This window comes from Suncus etruscus, chromosome 6, assembly GCF_024139225.1.
Source record: "Suncus etruscus isolate mSunEtr1 chromosome 6, mSunEtr1.pri.cur, whole genome shotgun sequence".
Classification (NCBI taxonomy): domain Eukaryota; kingdom Metazoa; phylum Chordata; class Mammalia; order Eulipotyphla; family Soricidae; genus Suncus; species Suncus etruscus.
Genome location: NC_064853.1, coordinates 5463358 through 5484079, shown reverse-complemented (window position 1 = coordinate 5484079; position 20722 = coordinate 5463358). Strand labels below are relative to the sequence as shown.

The window sequence follows — 20722 nt, the reverse complement described above, 5'->3', positions numbered from 1 at the left end:
AGGGTAACAGACGCGTGGTCCGACCTGGAGGAGAAAGGCCTCATCCTCCATCCCTCCATCAGTCAACCTCTTCAGGGGCTGACTTGCAACAGTTTTGTTTTCTTTTGCAAGCGTGCTGGGTTCAATCCCTGGCACCACATGTTTCCCTGAGCACTGCCAAGAGTAAGCCCCTAGCTGGGAGCAACATCCCAGAGCTTTGCAGACTATGGCCTCCCATCCCTCCCCCAAATAAATAAAAGTAACACCTTTTTTTCGTTTTTGGGTCACACCCGGCAGCGCTCAGGGGTTACTTCTGACTCTGCACTCAGACGCTCCTGGCAGGTACAGGAGACCATATGGGATGCCAGGATTCAAACCACCTGTCTGTCCTGGGTCAGCTGCAAGCAAGGCAATCCCCCTACCACTGTGCTAGCTCTCTGGCCCCCAAAATAACACTTTTTTGGGGGGGTCACACTCAGCAGCGTTCAGGGGTTATTCCTGGCTCTATGCCCAGAAATTGCTCCTGGCAGGCTTGGGGGACCATATGGGATGTGGGGATTCAAATCACGTCCTTCTGCATGCAAGGCAAACACCCTGCCTCCATGTTATCTCTCAGGCCCAAAGTAACACATTTTTAAGAGTTGTGTGAAGTACATGATATAACTATTGGACTATAGTAAATGCTCAATGAATACCAACTGCTTCTATCACTCTTTACATCTTTATCATCTCCATTACATTCATCTACTTTCTCCAGAGAGGCTGGGGAAAAACACTAGTAAGAAAAGAATGCTGAAAAAAAAAGAAAAGAAAAGAAAAGAAAAGAATGCTGGTAGGGGGCCAGAGAGATAGCATGGAGGTAGGGTGTTTGCCTTGCATGCAGAAGAATGGTGGTTCAAATCCCGACATCGCATATGGTCCCCCAGAGCCTGCCAGGAGTGATTTCTGAGCATAGAGCCAGGAGGAACTTTTGAGCACTGTTGGATGTGACCCAAAAACAAAAGAAAACAAAAAAGAGTGCTCGCTTTGGCAGCACATATACTAAAATTGGAACGATACAGAGAAGATTAGCATGGCCCCTGCGCAAGGATGACACGCAAATTCGTGAAGCGTTCCATATTTAAAAAAAAAAAAAAGAGGGGCCGGGTAGGTGGCGCTGGAGGTAAGGTGTCTGCCTTGCAAGCGCTAGCCAAGGAAGGACTGCGGTTCGATCCCCCGGCGTCCCATATGGTCCCCCCAAGCCAGGGGCGATTTCTGAGCACATAGCCAGGAGTAACCCCTGAGCGTCAAATGGGTGTGGCCCAAAAACCAAAAAAAAAAAAAAAAGAAAGAAAACAAAAAAGAAAAGCATGCTGGGGTAGTTGCTATGTTCTTGAAAGAGATGCAAATCAAGCCAAGAAAACTCATGTGTACACCAGGCATGTAGCAAAAAAGTTGGTAATTTTGGGAGGAGTCTGCTGCCTCCATCAACCAGAATCACCATTTTGCCTATAGCCCTGCCTCATCACCCTTCTATGATTCTCTGCGGGAACATTAACCTGTCCAAACTTCAGGTATGCCAGTGTTTAGGCTGAGAGAGTTTGGACACCCCCCCCCACAAGCACCCTCCTTCTTCCAAGAGGCCTGGCAGCTGAGAACATGCCCCTAAACACCTCAGTATCAGTAATCGTGCTTTGAATTTCTAGACCACTTGTTTGATACTGTCATTCCTATAGGAACACACCAATTTAATAGAACAAACAGCTAACTCTACGAGCTTACAAAATCTTCTGCCATTATATTAAAGACTTCATTGGAGACACAATAATTTTTCACAAATATGCTTGCTACTGGACTTCTTTTTCTTTCTCTTTTTTATTTTTTATTTTTTGGTTTTTGGGTCACACCCGGTGGTGCTCAGGGGTTACTCCTGGCTGTCTGCTCAGAAATAGCTCCTGGCAGGCACGGGGGACCATATGGGACACCGGGATTCAAACCAACCGCCTTTGGTCCTGGTTCGGCTGCTTGCAAGGCAATCACTGCTGTGCTATCTCTCCAGGCCCCTTCTTTCTCCTTTTTTAAGACTTTCTTCTTTTCCTTTTTCTTTCTATTCTTTTAAAAATAACTTTATTATTCCTTATCTGGAAACAAATATATTATAGTCAACTATGTGATGCATTTTCTTTAAATAAAGTAAAATAAAAAGAATGCTGTGGTCAAAGCCATGACAGTACAGCGGGAAGGGTGCTTGCCTTGCACATAGCTGACCCAGGTTCCATCCCTGGCATCCCATAAGGTACCCCTAAACCCTCCTGTTGTGTGATTGTTGCAATAATGTTTTTGCCTGTCATCTCACCTGGATCTTCCAGGTGGGGGTGATTAAGGAAACAAATAAATAGCTTGTTGGGAAGGCATAGGGGGCTCTTTTGCCAGACCTGACTGCTGGTTCAGTTTGCTTTTTGGAGCTGGCTGCAACTGACAAAAGACTTTCCTTGCTGAACCTTTGGTCCCCTGATCTTTTGCATTTGTTGATTATTTACTCCGGACATTATTATCAAAGTCTCCCCCAAAAGGGGGGACGGAAGAATGGGATTCAATTTATCATTTTGGGAATCATTCTTTGACTTGGAGACCATCAACAAGGGGTTTGACCTCCCACCACATTTGGCGCCCGGAACAGGTGAATCTGGACCCTCTGGAACTGTAAGTGACATGTTTTATTGGAAATCACCTCTGGAGATCCTTGGCTGGTTATTATGGATACTCACGCTCACTATGCCATCTGTTATTAAATACATCGGTTTGGCATTACTCAAGTGCATTACTCTGCTTGGATATAAACCACTTGGTTTGATACTAGTAAATATCATTGTCGTTGGATGGTTGCTGCTTACAATTCAATCAAATATTTCTACTCCAATATTTGCATTGCTTGAGTGGTCTCCATTAGTCATAGTTTGTGGAATTTCTGTGTTGGCTAATATGACTACCATATGCATAGGCATTCGCTGGTGGTTAGGAAATAGAGAATGTGGAAATTGTAAAGTGATGACAAATATGGACAATAAAAAAATTTTTCCTACGAAAATTCAAACTAAGATACAGGCTGATAAATCTGACACTGGCAACAAAAAAATTGCCGGTAAAAAATCAACTCAGACACGTAATTTAGATACTCATAATTCAAATCAAGATCTTGACACTGATGATCAGCCTCCAGTGCTAAGTCCACAAGAGAGTCCTGATTCTGTTCACAGTATGGACTCACATGTTAATGCCAACTCAGACAATGAACCACATTCTAGTATTCCACACCTCAGGCATCAGAGTCCTGTGCAAGGTACTTCTGCTAATCCAGCCTCAACTCCATTTCAAACAGTATATGTTTCAAATTATGAACCTCTTGAAATGGAGGATGTAGAACGGTTTAAGAAAGCATGTAAAGAATATGGGGCTACCTCTCCATATTGTCAGGAGGTGCTAAGCATGTGGTGTCGAAAATCAATTTGGACTCTGCATGACTTTAAAAAACTTGCTGAAATATGCCTGCCATCTAAACAGCGAACTGAATGGGAAATGTTATATGCAGAGGGTGTGAAATCCAAACTATATAGTCCAGATGGAACCAAAAAACGAGTGGCAGGGGTTAATCTCTCATATGAATTATTAATGGGAGAAAAATCAATATTCAGATATACAGACACAAGCAGCTTTACCAAAGGAAATCTCAGAAATAATTAAAGACATTGCATTATCTGCATGGGAAAGAATTGATACTAACAGTACTGGTGAGGGAACCTTTTTAAGAATCATCCAAGGTCCCCAAGAGCCTTATGTAGAATTTGTGGCTAAACTCAAAGATGCTTTAAAAATACAAGTTAAAAATGATGAGGTGAGGAAATTTCTAGAAAAATGTTTGGCTTATCATAATGCTAATTCAGCTTGCAAATTGGTATTGGCTCCATTGCAGGAAAAAGCTGATTTAAATGGATTTTTATATGCATGTAGGAATGTTTATGATATACCCCATTCATTAGTAAATTCAGATCAGGTGCAAACCTTTGCAATTACTAAAGGAAATATACCTCTTTACCAAAGGGGACAAAAACTTGCCCGAAAACCAGGTCTCTGCCCAAAATGTAATAAGGGTTACCACTGGGCAAAAGACTGTAGATCTGGAAATCCCCATAGTAATAACATAGGAAGAACTTTTAATACAAACCCTAGGAGACAATTTTCCTGTTACCATTGTGGAAAACAAGGGCATATTAAAAGGAATTGCCATATTTTGTTAAATTCAGTTCCTCCAGGATCTACAATTAAAAAACAGGGAAATGGCTACAGGGCCAATCCCCAGGCCCTTACAAATCAGGGGCAAAGTCATCAAACCATAATTCTCCCCAGCCCAGCCCAAGAAGATTAATTTCAATCAGTGAATTAACACATGCCACTGTGGGCAGTGCTGGGCTTGATATAACTTGCCCAGTGGACATTACAATTTACCCAGGAGAATGCCCTTATATGTTACACACAGGCATAGTGGGACCACCACCCCCAGATACAATGGGTTTGATTCTGGGCAGAAGTTCCCTTAATGTAAAAGGTATATCAGTAATCACAGGTGTTATTGATTCAGACTCAAAGGGAGAAATTATTGTAGTTATCAATGTGCCTGTTACTTGGACTTTCAAAAAAGGGGAGACAATTGCCCAAATAGTAATAATACCTTATGTTAAATTTGGGACTTGAGATAAGATAAGAACTGGAGGTTTTGGAAGCACAGATCCAGGGGCTGCCAAAAACCCATTAGTGGCTCTGATTACTAAATGTAAAGATGAAAATCCAATGATTAAACTTAATATAGAAGGGCAAGCCTTTAATGGCATGATAGACACAGGTGCTCAGATCACTGTAATTTCTGATAAAGAATGGCCAAAAAATTGGTCTCTGCAAGAAATTCCATATTCATTAAAAGGAATAGGAGGCCTGAGTTCTTGTTTGTTAAGCACAAGAACCATGGTATTTTATGGCCCAGAAAACCAAAAGGCTATAATCAGACCTCATGTGGGCCCATTCTCACCATCCCTATGGGGCCGTGATTTGCATAAACAATGGAAGGCAGAATTCCATATTCCATTAGCTCAAGGTGAGCCTGAACCTTCTTCTGAATTAAAAACCCAAAATTTTTGGTAGGGGCCACTGCCAGTAAAACCCCAGCACCAATAAAAATAAAATGGAAATCTGATGAACCAATTTGGATAGGCCAGTGGCCCCTTAAAACTGATAAATTAAAGGTGCTGACAGAATTAGTGGAAGAACAGCTAAAATTAGGACATATTGAGCCTTCGTTTTCTCAATGGAATTCACCTGTATTTACCATAAAAAAGAAATCTGGTAAATGGAGATTGTTAATGGATCTGAGAGCAGTGAATTTATCTATGGTACCTATGGGAAAATTACAGACAGGTTTACCATCACCTGTAGTAATCCCTAAGGAATGGCCACTAATTATAATTGACCTAAAAGATTGCTTCTATCATATTCCTATTCACCCAGATGATAAACACCGTTTTGCATTCTCAGTTCCTTCTATTAATAATACTCACCCTTGCAGGCGTTTTCAATGGACTGTTCTCCCTCAGGGCATGCTAAATTCACCAACTATGTGTCAATATTTTGTGGACAAAATTTTGAGCCCTGCTCGTGAAAGATTTCCTCAAGCTATAATTTATCATTACACTGATGATATTTTAATTACAATGAATAATGAAACAGATTTACAGAAATTATATGCTTATGTGATCAATTGTTTGCAAATGGCAGGACTGAAAATAGCTTTAGAAAAAATACAGACCATGCCACCATATCAATACTTGGGCTTTATTTTGGACAGAACATCAATACGTCCACAAAAAATTTCCATAAAAAAAGAGAACCTTAAAACGCTTAATGACTTTCAGAAACTTTTGGGTGATGTAAATTGGCTCCGCCCAGCACTAGGAATCTCAAATGCAGAGCTGTTTAATCTGTTTAAAACTTTGGAAGGTAATCCTGCATTAGATAGTCCCAGAAATTTAACACAAGCTGCTAAAAATGAATTGGACATTTTCTTGAACAGACTGCAAAAATCATTTCTCTTAAGATTTATCCCTGGAGAGAAGGTATTTTTATTAATTTTCCCTATAAAAGAAACACCTACTGCGGCTTTAATGCAACAGGCTGGTCCTTTGGAATGGGTGTATTTACATAACAAACAGCCTCAGTCTGTGATATCTTACCTGCAACTAATCTCAGAATTGATTATCAAAGCAAGACTCAGATCAATATCTTTGTTAGGTTTTGATCCAGATATAATAGTACTGCCAATACCAAAAAAGGAAATTGAGTCAATATTGCCTCTTAATGAATCTCTACAAAGGGCTCTCTCAGATTTTACAGGAGAGATTTCTTCTCATTATTCAAAAGGAAAGACCTGGGATTTTTTGAAAAAGACTCAGTTTGTTATCTCTTCAATTGTGAGGGATTCTCCTATTCCCAATGCAAAAGTTTTTTATGTAGATGGATCAAGTGGGGGACGGGGCGGAATAACCGGAGAAAATATGAACATAACAATAGAAACCAAATATAAGTCTGCACAGAAAGTTGAATTAGCAACGTTAATTTATCTATTAGAAAATGTATCTGAAGCCATGAATGTCGTTTCTGATTCTTTATATGTTGTAAATTTATGCCCGGTGATAGCCACTGCCTCCCTCAATTCTCATAGTCCTATTATACAGAATTTATTAAAAAAGTTACAACACATTATTCAAAAAAGAACTGAACCTATCTTCATCACACATATTAGAGCTCATTCAGGCCTTCCAGGGCCAATGGCTCAAGGAAATAAAACTGCTGATTTGTTAGCAATGCCTATATTTAAATCACCTGTAGAGGAACATTCAGCCTTACACACAAATGCTCGTCGTTTACATGTAAATTATCAAATTCCATGGAGGCAAGCGAGAGAAATTATAAAAAGATGTAACATATGTGCCCCGCTAGCACAAAAGACCCATATAGCAGGAGCAAATCCAAGAGGCTTGCAGTCTAACGAATTGTGGCAAATGGATGTAACTCAAACAGACTTATTTCCCAAAAAACCATACCTTCATGTGGTAGTGGATACATATTCTCGATTTATTTGGGCAATTCCTATGTCTTCCCAAAAATCTAAGGCAGTTTGCAGTTTTCTTTTACAATGTTTTTCTGTTATGGGTATTCCGTATTCTATTAAGACTGATAATGGACCCTCTTATATAAGTAAAACTTTTGAATTTTTTTGTAATGAATGGCAGATAAAGCATATTAAAGGAATTCCCCACAATTGTCAAGGACAGGCAATTGTGGAAAGAGCCCATAGAACTCTGAAAACTCAATTGCAAAAGAATAGAAAAAGAGGTTTGATGCCAATGGAGCTGTTATCTTTGACTCTCATTACACTAAATTATCTAAATTTACCTCAGGGAGAGAGCTATACAGCAGGGGAAAAACATTTTAAAGAAGATAATCAGAGACAAGAAACAACAAATATTCCAATTTGGATAAAAGAGGATAAAAAATGGATTGCTGGTTATCTCCTCTTGAGAGGGAGGGGTTATGCTTATGTTTCTACAAATGACAACCCTCCTAAGAAATTTTGGGTCCCCTTGCGTCTCGTTAGAAATCGGACTGGCACTGATGATCAAGGTCAGGTTGCTGGGACTATAGATTCCTCCCCACATCAAGTACAGAGTGCTCAAGATATTGACAGTTGTGGTGCTGCTGAGGTGACTGGGAAAGTAAGTGAGGGATTAACTTTCATACCTCATATTCTCAGTGAATCTGACAAAAGTGAAAAATCCTTACAGTCTGGACTACAAACAGAAAAACGGAAACCTGTTTTCACTGGATTACAAAATTTGGGTAACTCATGTTACATGAATTCAATATTGCAATGCTTGTATAATATTACAGACTTGACTCAGTATTTTTATCAAGATCATTATAAAAAAGATATTAATAGAGAAAATCCAAAGGGACATAAAGGTAAATTAGCAGATGAATTTGGTCATCTTATCAAAATCATGGGAAATGGATGCCATAAGTATTTCAATCCTGAAAATTTCAAAGTAACAATAAGTTTACTCAATGACCAATTTGCTGGACACAACCAACAGGATCCTCACAAATTATTAATGTTTCTTATAGAAGGACTACATCAAGATTTGCTTAAAAATTCAATAACAGATGAAACTGTACACTTGATAGACAATGATAAATATGAACAATTTAGAGCTTGCAAATCTATTATCTATGATACCTTTCAAGGACAGTTTAAATCTATACTACAGTGTCTTACATGTTACCAAAAGTCTGAGGTTTATGAAACATTTGTTCAGTTGTCCCTGGCTGTCAAGTCTGCAGATAAATGTACTTTACAGGAATGCCTTGTCGAATTTTTTAAAGAAGAAGATTTGAGAGATAACAATAGAATTCACTGTAATAATTGCAACACTAAAAGGGATTTTTCAAAGAAAACATATTTATGGAAAATACCTCCCGTATTGATAATTCATTTGAAACGTTTTGCTTTTGATGGAAAACAGATTAAAAAATTATACACTTATGTGGATTTTCCTTTGGAAGACCTCAATTTAGCAGAATTCACTCAAGAAGATAATAACAAGATTGAAAAATATAATTTATCATCAGTATCAAATCATTTTGGTCAAGTTCATTATGGACATTGTACTTCATATTGTAAAATTGCCACAGAACAGTATTGGATCAATTTTGATGATAAGAAGATCAAGAAAATCCCTATTGCATCGGTAAAATCTACAGCAGCATATATCTTGTTTTATATTTCTCAGAGATCTACTATGAATACTTAATGATCATTTCCTTTATTTGTTGATTATCATTGATGTTTTACTGGTCATTTTTTAGGTATGATTGCTTAATAGGAATGAATACGATGAATCCCCATTGTGGTTGTTTGTATGATGTATTTATGCCTTAATTTCAGTATTGTTTTAGGTCACTATTAATTAGAAGATTTTGCAATATATTGATGTTACTTAAGACCTATATGAAAGAAAGATACTTAATCATGTTAATGTTGCTTTATGATTGTGTATTGATATATGTTCATTTGGCAACTTTTGACTTTTCATTGTAACATCAGTGTTTTATTGCTCTCAACATAGATTTTGAGAGGAAGGTATAATTATAGTTTTGATATAACCATAATTTTGGGTAGACTCTGTTCACAGTGCTCATTATTGATGACTGATTATAATATATTTATTGTTTCATATTTGCATTATAGAATGTTATGGTTATGGTGTATATGAAATTCTTGATCATCTAGATTCACTCGACTTTGATTTAAGTTTTTTTTGTTACTATAATTTTTTGTTATTTTGAAATATTCATTTAAACAGTTTTTTTATTATTATATTTTTAAAGTGTTTTTTCTTTTTTCTTTTTGATTTAATTCAAATTTTTCTTTGGCTTTATTTTGATTTTTGTTTAATAGATATTTCTGGCAATTATAAATGAGTGTTATTCCCATAATTTTGTATAGTATGTATTTGCATGTTTATCGGTTTTGTAATTTTTGTTTATGGTTTTTTCTTTTTTTTCCTGATACTTTATGCCTTAATTTATTATTTCTTACAATTTATCTTTTTTTCCTAGTTCTTAACGTTTTATTTGTAGGAATCTCATCACAATTGCAAGCCTCCTGATATCGAACTGAGGAATACATCATTAACTGTTCCAGTGCTGTGTCCTATATCAAGTTACAACTCGTCTTTCCTGATTCATCAAATGTCTTTGATTGGACTTTTAGGAGTCCTATACTTCTTATTTTTTGAGAGTAACTTTGAACCTGGTAAAAAAAAATTTTAACTTATATATTTGTATTTTTTATGATTAAAAATTTTTAAAGTATATTTAATTTATGATTAGTGTAATTAAATGTTTTTAATTAATTGAAATTAATGTTTTTAATTGTATAGTATTTAATATTTCATTAAAGTTTTGTAATTGTAATTATGTAGTGTTGTATTGCATTGTATATTATTATTGTATTATTATTGTATTGTATTGTATATTATTATTGTTTGCTTACAAAAAAGGGGGAATTGTTGTGTGATTGTTGCAATAATGTTTTTGCCTGTCATCTCACCTGGATCTTCCAGGTGGGGGTGATTAAGGAAACAAATAAATAGCTTGTTGGGAAGGCATAGGGGGCTCTTTTGCCAGACCTGACTGCTGGTTCAGTTTGCTTTTTGGAGCTGGCTGCAACTGACAAAAGACTTTCCTTGCTGAACCTTTGGTCCCCTGATCTTTTGCATTTGTTGATTATTTACTCCGGACATTATTATCAAAGTCTCCCCCAAAAGGGGGGACGGAAGAATGGGATTCAATTTATCATTTTGGGAATCATTCTTTGACTTGGAGACCATCAACAAGGGGTTTGACCTCCCACCACACCTCCAGGAATGCTCCTTGAGCAGAGCCAGAAGTAAACCCTCAACAGTCAGGAATGAACCCTGAGCCATCTAGATGGGACCCTGAAACAAACAAACAAACAAACAAACAAACAAAAAAACTCAGAAACAAAGGAGGCTGGGAGCACATTCCCCCAGAATTCTAGAATGGACACAAACTGGATAACTTCTAAATTTTTCTGTACCAGGCACTCATTTTGAACTTGTGGCTTCTAGAAATGTGAGCAGATAAAGCCACAAAAAAGTCTTAACTAGCTATGCCCCTATTCCTGATCACAGACCATAGGAGCCAGGACTGAAATCCTGAAGCCCCACAGCTCCAAACTCTGGACTGGCCCGCAACAATTCCAACCTGTTCCATCCCCCTTCCAACCCATTCCACAAATACACACAAGTGAATGAAACAGGAGCTGGCGAAAAAGACAGTCCCAGTGCCAGAGGAATAGATAACACAGCAGGTGGAGTGTTTACCTTGTATGTGTGTGACTCCATTTTGATCTCGGGCATCCTCTAGGGTTTCTCCAAGCACTACAGGGAAGTGGGGGGGGGGGTCACACCCAGCAGCGCTCAGGAGTTACTCATGGCTCTGTGCTCAGAAATCGCTCCTGGCAGACACGGGGGACCATATGAGATGCCAGGAATTGAACCCGGGTCCATCCAGGGTTGTCTGCATGCAAGGCAAACACCCTACCGCTGTGCTATCATTCCAGTAATTTTTTTGTTTTGGGCCACACCTGGTGGTGCTCAATGGTTACTCCTGGCTCTGTGCTCAGAAATCGCTCCTGGCTCAGGGGACCATATGGAATGCGGGGGGATTTGAACCCACATCCACCCTGGGTCAGCCATATGCAAGGCAAATGCCCTACCACTATGCTACCACACTCTCCAACTCCGACTAATTTCTGAGCACAGAGCCAGGAGGAACCCCTGGCTCAAAAAAAAAAAAAAAAAAAAAAGATAGTCTTATTCTATCCAGGTCATGTGTCATCGAATTGCCAGCTTTCACGAAACTCACTCTCTCTGCCTGCAAACCTCTCCACTTCCAGGCATGACTTTAAAAGTTCATTCTCCCACACTTCGCATGGAAATTAGATCATTCCCGCACCCCGGGCCAAGTAGGAGTGCACTTCGGCTAGAAGATAGTTTGTAAGAAGAGCAAGGATGATATATTTAGTTTACAGCCAAAGAGGTTATTTGGCGGCTAGCCCGGGGCTCAGTACACTCGGCCGCAATCAGAACCCTAAGCACTTTCTCTCTCTCTTGAAAAGCGTTTTTCTGTCTTCTCTCTCCCTGAGACCCTCCTCTTCACTTCTCCAGGAGGCAAAGCAGGACCAAGGTTTGAGATTTATTAAGTCTCTGCATTCGGGGTGCTTTCCCCAAGCAGATCAAATTCCCAGGCAAGCGTGCTCAGAGCAAAGTTATGATCTGCGGGCATGAGGGGTCTTGAGCTCAACCCTCATTTACAACCCAGTGCCTGATTTGCTCTGCAGAACGGGCCCCCAGATCCTTGGGAACTCATCCAGTTTATGTGCTCTGCCTCTTACGAGCCTGCAGACCAGCCAGCACACCCCTAACATCCATCCTCCTGTCTCCAGGAGCTGATGGTGAATTATGGACCAGACTGGTTTCCTCACACGCTAAAGTAATGCTGGGTTCCAGGTGCTGGGCGCAGAACAGCAAGCCTGGAGGAGCAAGGGAGTGGCTCATATGTGCTGTGCTCAAAGCAGAAATCAGCAGGACATGGAAGAGCTCTCCTCACCCCGGCATCTGGGTGTGGCATAAAGGACAAATATCTCATGGCAGAGCGGCTCTCTGGAAGGAATTGAGCTGGAGTGTTGATGAAAACTGCTGACACGATGTTCAACGCTGACTCTTCATTGTTTGCTTCTGTTTTTTATTTTTTGTTGTTGTTTTGTTTTGTTTTGGTTTGGCTTTTGGGCCACAGCCGGCAGTGCTCAGGGGTTACTCCTGGCTGTCTGCTCAGAAATAGCTTCTGGTAGGCACGGGGGACCATATGGGACGCCGGGATTTGAACCAACCACCTTAGGTCCTGGGCTGGCTGCTTGCAAGGCAAACACTGCTGTGCAATCTCTTCAGCCCCTGCTTCTGTTTTTTTGTTTTGTTCTGTTTTTGAGCCATACCCAGTGATGCTCAGGAGTTACTCCTGGCTATGTGCTCAGAAATCATTCCTGGCTTGGGGACCATATGGGACGCCAAGGGATTGAACCATGGTCTGTCCTAGGTCAACCGTGTGTAAGGCAAACACCCTACCTCTGCACCACTGCTCTGGCCCCATCCTTTGCTTCTGTTTTGAAGAGCCCAGAGTCTCTCTTTTTTTTTCCCTCTAAGGCCATCAAACTGGTAATTTTCCCCCTCCCTTGTAACATGATGTTGACAGAAAACATGCTCATTTTACCGGGGCAGAAAGATTCAAAATAATCTCTACTGGTTATAAATCTACCAGAGATGGGAGAAGAGGTTTTATAGCTAGACAAACTCTTGCAAGGAACCAGGTCAAAAACCCCTTCCTAGTGACCCCCACTACCCTCCAATCAAAAAAGTGTCAATATAAAACAGGCTGAGAGATACCCTCTTTTTTTTTGGTTCCTTTTTGGGCCACACCTAGCAGTGCTCAGGGATTACTCCTGGCTCTGAGCTCTGGAATTCCTCCTGGCAGTGCTCAGGGACCATAGGGTGTGCCAGAAATTGGACCCAGGCAAATACCCTACTTAGATGCTGGGGGATGATATGAGATACTGGGGATTGAACCTGGGGCCCATGCAAAGCAAATGTCCTACCTACATGCTATTCCTCTTGCTCCCATATCCTTATATTCTTCTGGTGGCACTCAGGAGTTACTTCTGGCTCTGTGCTCAGAAATCGCTCCTAGAAGGCACAGGGGACCATATGGGATGCTGGAATTCAAACTACCATCCGTCCTAGATCAGCTGCATGCAAGGCAAACTCCCTACCTCTGTGCTATCTCTCTGCCATCCCCCCCCATACCCTTTTGTTGCTGTTGTTGTTGTTGCCTTTGAGCCATACTTGTGGTGCTCAGAGTTTACTCCTGGGTCAGTGTTCAAGAGTCAATCCTAGTGGTATCAAGTGAATTATAATGGGTATACGGGATCAAACCTAACCCATAAACTATCTCCCCAGCTCAAGAGATACCTTTTTGTTGAATCAAATAATTAGTGATGGGGCTGGATGGCGATGGATGGAGGCCTTTGTGCTTAGGCCCCAGCCACGTGGCTTCATTCCCCATCCAGCCGGCGGGTCCCAGGCCCAGGTGAATGGAGTAATGAAGACTCACTCACAGGCAGGCTTCAGGAAGCATCAGCTTTATTCATTCCCTATTTACCACATGTGTGTGGCCTATCTCATAACCTTTCAAGCATTCAGCCATTCTAGGCTACCCTGTGTCTTAACCCTTTCAGCCATCTTCCCTTTGGCCTCCATCCTGGTACAAAACCAGAAACAGAGACCCCAAAGCCAGCGAGCTCAGCAGGGCCGAAAAGGCCCGAATACCCTTGGTCCAAGGCTTATCTAACTTTTCCAAGACCCCTCCCAGGAATGGGCCAGGTCTTGCAGGTAAGGTCACACCTAATATCCGGTTCCCAAGACCCCTCCCAGAAATGGGTGGGTCTTAGGTATCTACACCCAAATCCAGGGTCTCAGCTAGGTACACCAACACCTTTTATTCTTTTATTTCTCTCTAAGTTTTTGTACCATGACCACATAACCAAGATACCAACTGTGCCTGGAATTGGACCCAGATCGAGGACTATATGCAAACACTTGAACCCCTGTCTTACCCACCCCGTTCCCTTAAAATGTCCAACCCAGGCAACTTGCTCACTTCCTCCCTTTCAATGAGTAGTGATTTTTTCCAACATGCTTAGCTTTCAACAAAACAATATACATAATTGAAAGCACCATAAAAAACAATCCATGGTACAAAGAGGACAGAGGTTTCAAGGAGGATCTTCTGGGACTGAGAGGAGGCCCAGGGGCTTTTTCTCTCCCAACAAGCCTCTGGGTTTGCAAATAAGAAGCAAAGCTCAGGCCCAGTCTATCCTCTAAGACCCAAATCCTCCAGCCTCTGTGGCAAGAAATGGAGGTGCCTTGGGTGTGCCTGAGCCATTGTGGAGCTGCACACAAATAGCGAACACTCTGGAGTTGGTTCCTCCATCCAGGCTGGACTGAATGAGAGAATTGATCAAGAGAGGTTCTGAGGCCCTAGAGACTGCACAAAGGTTAAGGCACTGGCTTTGTAGCCTGGTTCAATACCAGCACTGCATGTGGTCCCCTGAGCCCAACAGGAGTAAGCCCTGAGCACAGAGCCAGGAATCAGCTCTGAACACTGTTAGATGTGGTTAAAAAATAATAAATTACAGGCCGGAGCGATAACTCAGTGGTAGGGCATTTACCATGCACATGGCCTACCAGGACAAACCCCTGCTTCAACCCCCAGCATCCCATATGGTCCCCTGAGCCTGCCAGGAGTGATTTCTGAGCACAGAGCCAGGAGTGACCCCTGAGCATGGCTGGGTGTGACCCAAACCCCCCAAAAACAAAATTAATAAGTTAAAATTAACCAAACAGGAGCCAGAATGACAGCACAGCAGGTAGGGCATTTGCCTTGCATGTGGCTGACCTGGGTTCAATTCTATATGGTCCCCCGAGTCCACCAGGAGTAATTTCTTTTTTTTTCTTTCTTTTATTTTTGTTTTATTTTTGGGCCACATCGGTGATGCTCAGGGATTATTCTAGCTCTGTGCTCAGAAATTGCTCCTGGCTTTGGGGACTATGTGGGATGCCGGGGATCGGACCACGATCCGTCCTGGATCAGCTGTGTGCAAGGCAAACACCCTACCACTGCGCTATCGCTTCAGCCCCAACCACCAGGAGTGATTTCTGAGTGCAGTCAGGAGTAACCCCTGAGCACCTCCTGGTGTGGCCCTAAAACAAAACAAAAACAAAGAAAGAAAAATGGTGAAGGTTGTAATGCTGAGTCACTCACTGACTTAGGCAAAGCCTTGACCTTGAAAACTGGCACATCAAAGACAGAGCCAAGTGAGGAAGTTATGAAAAGCAGAGAAAGGTGTTGCAAGAATAATTCAAGTCAATATTCCTTCAGAGGCAAATATTAGAGATAAATTTGAGGGGCCGGAGAGATAGCATAAAGGTAAGGCGATTGCCTTTCATGCAGAAGGTCATCAGTTCGAATCCCGGCGTCCCATATGGTCCCCCATGCCTGCCAGGAGCGATTTCTGAGCATGGAGCCAGGAGTTTCCCCTGAGCACTGCCGGGTGTGACCCAAAAACCATAAAAAAAAAAAAAAAAAAAAAAAGAGAGATAAATTTGAGACTTTTCCTCAGTTCCCACACTGGGAAATTGAACTCAGGACTCGCAAAAATGGTTGGGGCTGGAGTGATAAGCACAGTGGGCATGTACCTTGCATGCGGCTGACCTGAGTTCGGACCCAAGTTTGGTCCCCAACATCCCATATGGTCCCGAGCCTGCCAGGAGTGATTTCTGAGTGCAGAGCTAGGAGAAATCCTGAGCACCAACGGATATGACCCTAAAACAAAAGCAAACAAACAAACAAAAAAAAAAAGAACTTGCATAAACGGGCTGTAAGTTAAACTCGGTCCCAGCCTTGAGATACATTTTAGAAAACTGAACCCAGTAATAAATATATAAAGAGAGCAATAACCCAGTGGGTTTTCTCCCGGAATTGCAAGATTTATTTATTTTATTTTTTGGTTTTTGGGTGACACCCAGCAGAGCTCAGGGGTCACTCCTGGCTCTGGGCTCAAAAATCACCCCTGGCAGGCATGGGGGACCATATGGGCTGCCAGGATTCGAGCCACTGTCCTTATGGATGTAAGGCAAACGTCCTACCACCATGCTATCTCTCCAGTCCCGTAAGATTTATTTAATAGTGAAAAATAATCAGGGCCAGTGAGATGCCTCAAAGGTTTAGGAGCACTTTTTTTTTGTTTTTGTTTTTTGGGTCACGCTCATGGGTTACTCCTGGCTCTATGCTCAGAAATCACCCCTGGCAGGCACAGAGGACCATATGGGATGCCGGGATTATAGTCCTTCTGCATGAAAGGCAAACACCTTACCTCCAAGCTATCTCTCCGGTCCCTAGGGGCACTTTTTATTTGTCTTGTTTTGTTTTGGTTTTTGGTTTCCGGGCCACATTCCGTGATGCTCAGGAGTTACTCATGGCTATGCACTTATAAATTGCTCCTGGTTTGGGGGACCATATGGGACACCGGGTATGGAACCACAGTCCTTCCTAGGTCAGCCACATGCAAGGCAAATGACCTATCGCTGTGCCACCACTTCAGCCCCTAGGGGCACATGTTTTGTATGTCAGAGGCCCAGGCCCAATCCTCAGCACTCAGGGTCTCCCAGGCACCCTCATAGTAGTCCTGGAGCATTGCTAAGTATGACCCCAACAGAAATAAAACAAAAACAAAATCACTATTAGTCACTCTATTCATGAACTAAAATAATACATACATAATAATACCTACAGACATAATACATAAGACATACATAGGGCCCGAAGAGATAGCACAGCGGCGTTTGCCTTGCAAGCAGCCGATCCAGGACCAAAGGTGGTTGGTTCAAATCCCGGTGTCCCATATGGTCCCCCGTGCCTGCCAGGAGCTATTTCTGAGCAGACAGCCAGGAGTAACCCCTGAGCACCGCCGGGTGTGGCTCAAAAAAAAAAAAAAAAAGAAGACATACACAATAATAAATACATACTGGGGCCAGAGTGATAGCACAGTGGGTAGCCTATCTAGGTTCAATCTCCTGGCATCCCATAGGGTCCTCTGAGGGTGCCAGGAGTAATTTCTGAGCACAAAGTCAGGAGGAATCTCTAAGCACTGGCAGGTATGGCCCAAAAACAAAAACAAAAACAAAAAAAAAAAAAAAAGGAAAGAAAGAAAAAAAAAAGCGAGTGAGCCGGAGAAATAGCATGGAGGTAGGGCCTTGCATGCAGAAGGACGGTGGTTCAAATCCTGGCATATGGGATGCCCCCCTGAGCCTTCCAGGAGCGATTTCTGAGCATAGAGCCAGGAGTAACCCCTGAGCACAGCCGGGTGTGACCCATAAACCAAAAAAAGAAAAAAGTGAGATTTAGGGCAAGGGAACATACACATAGCTCAGTGTTAGAACACATGGCTTGCAGACTCTTAAGTATGTTTAACATATACACACATATAATAGAAAGATTTTCACGTACGATTTCAAAACAGACACAATTCCATATCAGCCAGTGTTTAGGGCTGTCTACCTAAGTGACAAAAACAGAAAGAAAACTGAGGAAGTGGTTGTCATAGCAACCAGTTGGGGGGGGGGGGACCAGGGACACTGGCGGAGGGTTGGTTCAGAACACTGTGTCCGAACATCAGGAGAAAACACAGTGTCACAGAAAAATTGGGAAAATATTTTGTTTGGTAAAGGAAAAGAAAGAAAGAAAGAAATTCGATTGTTCCCTGCCTCCACCAACAAAAAACAACAAGCAGGATAATGGTCCCCTGGGAACAGCGCCCCACAGGTCTGGGATTGCAGGAGTGTCTGATGGAGGGTCTTCAGGCCACCCACAAACTTTATAACATTTCGTTAAACATACATCTTGGAGGGCCAACTTCAGTTTTGTTTTGTTTTGATTTTTGGGCCACATCCAGTGGTGCTCAGGGGTTCCTGGCTCTACATTCAGGAATCTTTCTTGGCGGTGCTCAGGGGACCATATAGGAAGCTGGGAATCAAACCGAGCTTGCAAGGTAAGTGCCCTACCCACTGTGCTAGTTCTCAGTTTCCTTGCAGACTCCAATTTGAGCCCTGGAAACCCTTAGAATCTACCAAGCCCTGCCAGGAGTGATTCCTGAGCATGGAGCCAGGAATAAGCCTTGATCAACACGCTGACCACACCACTGGGTGTGGCCCACCCAAAAACAAAAAAACAAGCAAAAGAAAAAGGTTTTGGTACATCTTTGTTCTAGGCATTTTCCTAAATAAGTATAATACTTCATGATAAAAAAAAAATAAGAGGAAGAGCAAATAAAAGAAAGCCCAAGTAAGCAAATACCAGCAACAGAAAAGAGCAGAAATTCTAGATGAGATAGACAAGAGAAATGAATAACCAAACCATCAGGGAACCCACAAATAGCAAAAGGAAGGACAGTCAATAAATCAATCTGAGTCCATTTTTCCTGACAACGTGGTCTGAAGATAGAGAAGGGGCCTGCGGAATAGCACAGCTAGGAAGGCATTATTGGCCTTGCACACAGCTACCTCAGGTTCAAACCTGGGCATCCTAGGGACCGGAGAGATAGCATGGAGGTAAGGCATTTGCCTTGCATGCAGAAGGTCGGTGGTTTGAATCCGAGCATCCCATATGGTCCCCCGTGCCTGCCAGGGGCGATTTCTGAGCGTACAGCCAGGAGTAACCCCTGAGTGCTGCTGGGTGTGACCCCCCCCAAATAAAAACAAAACCAAAAACAAACCTAGGCATCCCGTACAGTCCTCCCCTCTCCAATGAGCACTGCCAGGAGTGGTTCCTGAGTGCAGCGCCAGGACTAAGCCCTGAGCACTGCTGGGTGTGGTCCTCAAACAGAACAAAACAAAAAGGATTATCAGGGCCTCAGGGGTAGGACAGCCAGTAGGATGTTTGCCTGATACTGGGTTCGATCTCCGGCATCCCATATGATTCCCTGAGCCTGCCAGAAGTGACTCCTGAGTTCAGAGCCAGGAGTAATCCCTGAGAGTGCCGATGGGTGTGGCACCCCCAAAGTAAAAGCAATATATAGGAAAGGACTGGCTCTGGCCCAGAGGGTTGAACCTCTGAATGCTAGAACCACATGGCCTGGTCCCTTTCCTTTCAGCATCGAGCCCTGAGCACCAAGTAGAGAGTAGCCCAGTATTGCTAGCTGTGGCCCCAAACCAAATCAACAAGAAAGGACAAAGCAGGGGCTGGAGCGATAGCACAGTAGAGTGAGCATTTGCCTTGCACGTGGTCGACTCAGGTTCAATCCCTAGCATCTCACCTGATCCCCCAAGTCTGCAAAGGAGGTGGAGAGAAAAGTATAAAGCAGCAATAGACCAAAGCACAGAGAGAAATAGATAGATCAGCACCTGGAATAAAGAATGAAGCAAAGTCTTGAAATGATTTCTTTTTATTTCTTTGGGAGAGTACTCCATGCAGCAGTGCTCAGGGGTTGATTCTGACTCTGTGCACTGGGCTGTGGGGTACTGGGGAGAGGCTCTAGATTGGCTGCGTGCAAATCACAAGCCTTCACCAGTGCTCACTGTTCAGTGCCCCAGGAAGGACTAAGGAAAGACCATCTTGCAGATGGGCAGACCTGGAAGGCGCAGGGACTGTCAGCAATTGAATCACACCAGGTCAGGCCCAGGGAAGCCTATGTGGGTGCCAATCCCACCCACAGCATGAGGCCCAGAAAACGAAAACAAAATCTTGCAGCTACTCATAAAAAATCACAGTCATAGGGGCCGGAGCGGTGGTGCAAGCAGTAAGGCATCTGCCTTGCCCACGCTAGCCTAGGACGGACCTTGGTTTGATCCCCCGGCATCCCATATGGTCCCTCAAGCCAGGAGCGATTTCTGAGTGTATAGCCAGGACTAACCCCTGAGCGTCACCGGGTGTGCCCTCCCCCCAAAAATCACAGTCATAGAAAGGAACAGAGTAGGCCTACCCATGAATGGTAGCAAACACTGTAGACCCAAATTGGTGGCAGAATGGAGTTAAAGGAGTCTGGAGGAAAAAGGAAATTGCATTTATCAGAAACGAAGACAGAAAATATATGTATTCAACTCCAGAGACTAGAGAAAGAACAAAAGTCAGCCTGTAGAGCAAACAGAGAAGGAACAAAAAGGTGAAGAACAAAGACTGTGAAAATCAAAATTACCGTAACTGGAGTAATAACACAGTGGTAGGGCATTTGCCTTGCACAGTGCTGACCTTTGAAAGACCTGGGTTCAATCCCTGGCATCCCATATGGTCCCCTGAGCCTGCCAGGAGCAATTTCTGAGCCCAGAGCCATTAGTAACACCTGAGTATCTTTGAATGTGGCCCAAAACAGGAAGGAAGGAAGGAAGGAAGGAAGGAAGGAAGGAAGGAAGGAAGGAAGGAAGGAAGGAAGGAAGGAAGGAAGGAAGGAGAGAGAGAAAGAAAGAGGGGG

The 20722-nt window shown here is 42.6% G+C and overlaps 1 protein-coding gene and 1 non-coding gene across 9 annotated transcripts in view; both read left to right on the top strand.

The window, feature by feature from the left end:
* Positions 1-20722, top strand: part of CLSTN1 (calsyntenin 1) — an 833174-nt gene that overhangs the window by 493085 nt on the left and 319367 nt on the right. The window lies entirely within an intron of this gene.
* On the top strand, positions 997-1103 carry LOC126012889 (U6 spliceosomal RNA). Its single transcript, XR_007497235.1, has one exon. It is a non-coding gene; the product is annotated as a U6 spliceosomal RNA (small nuclear RNA).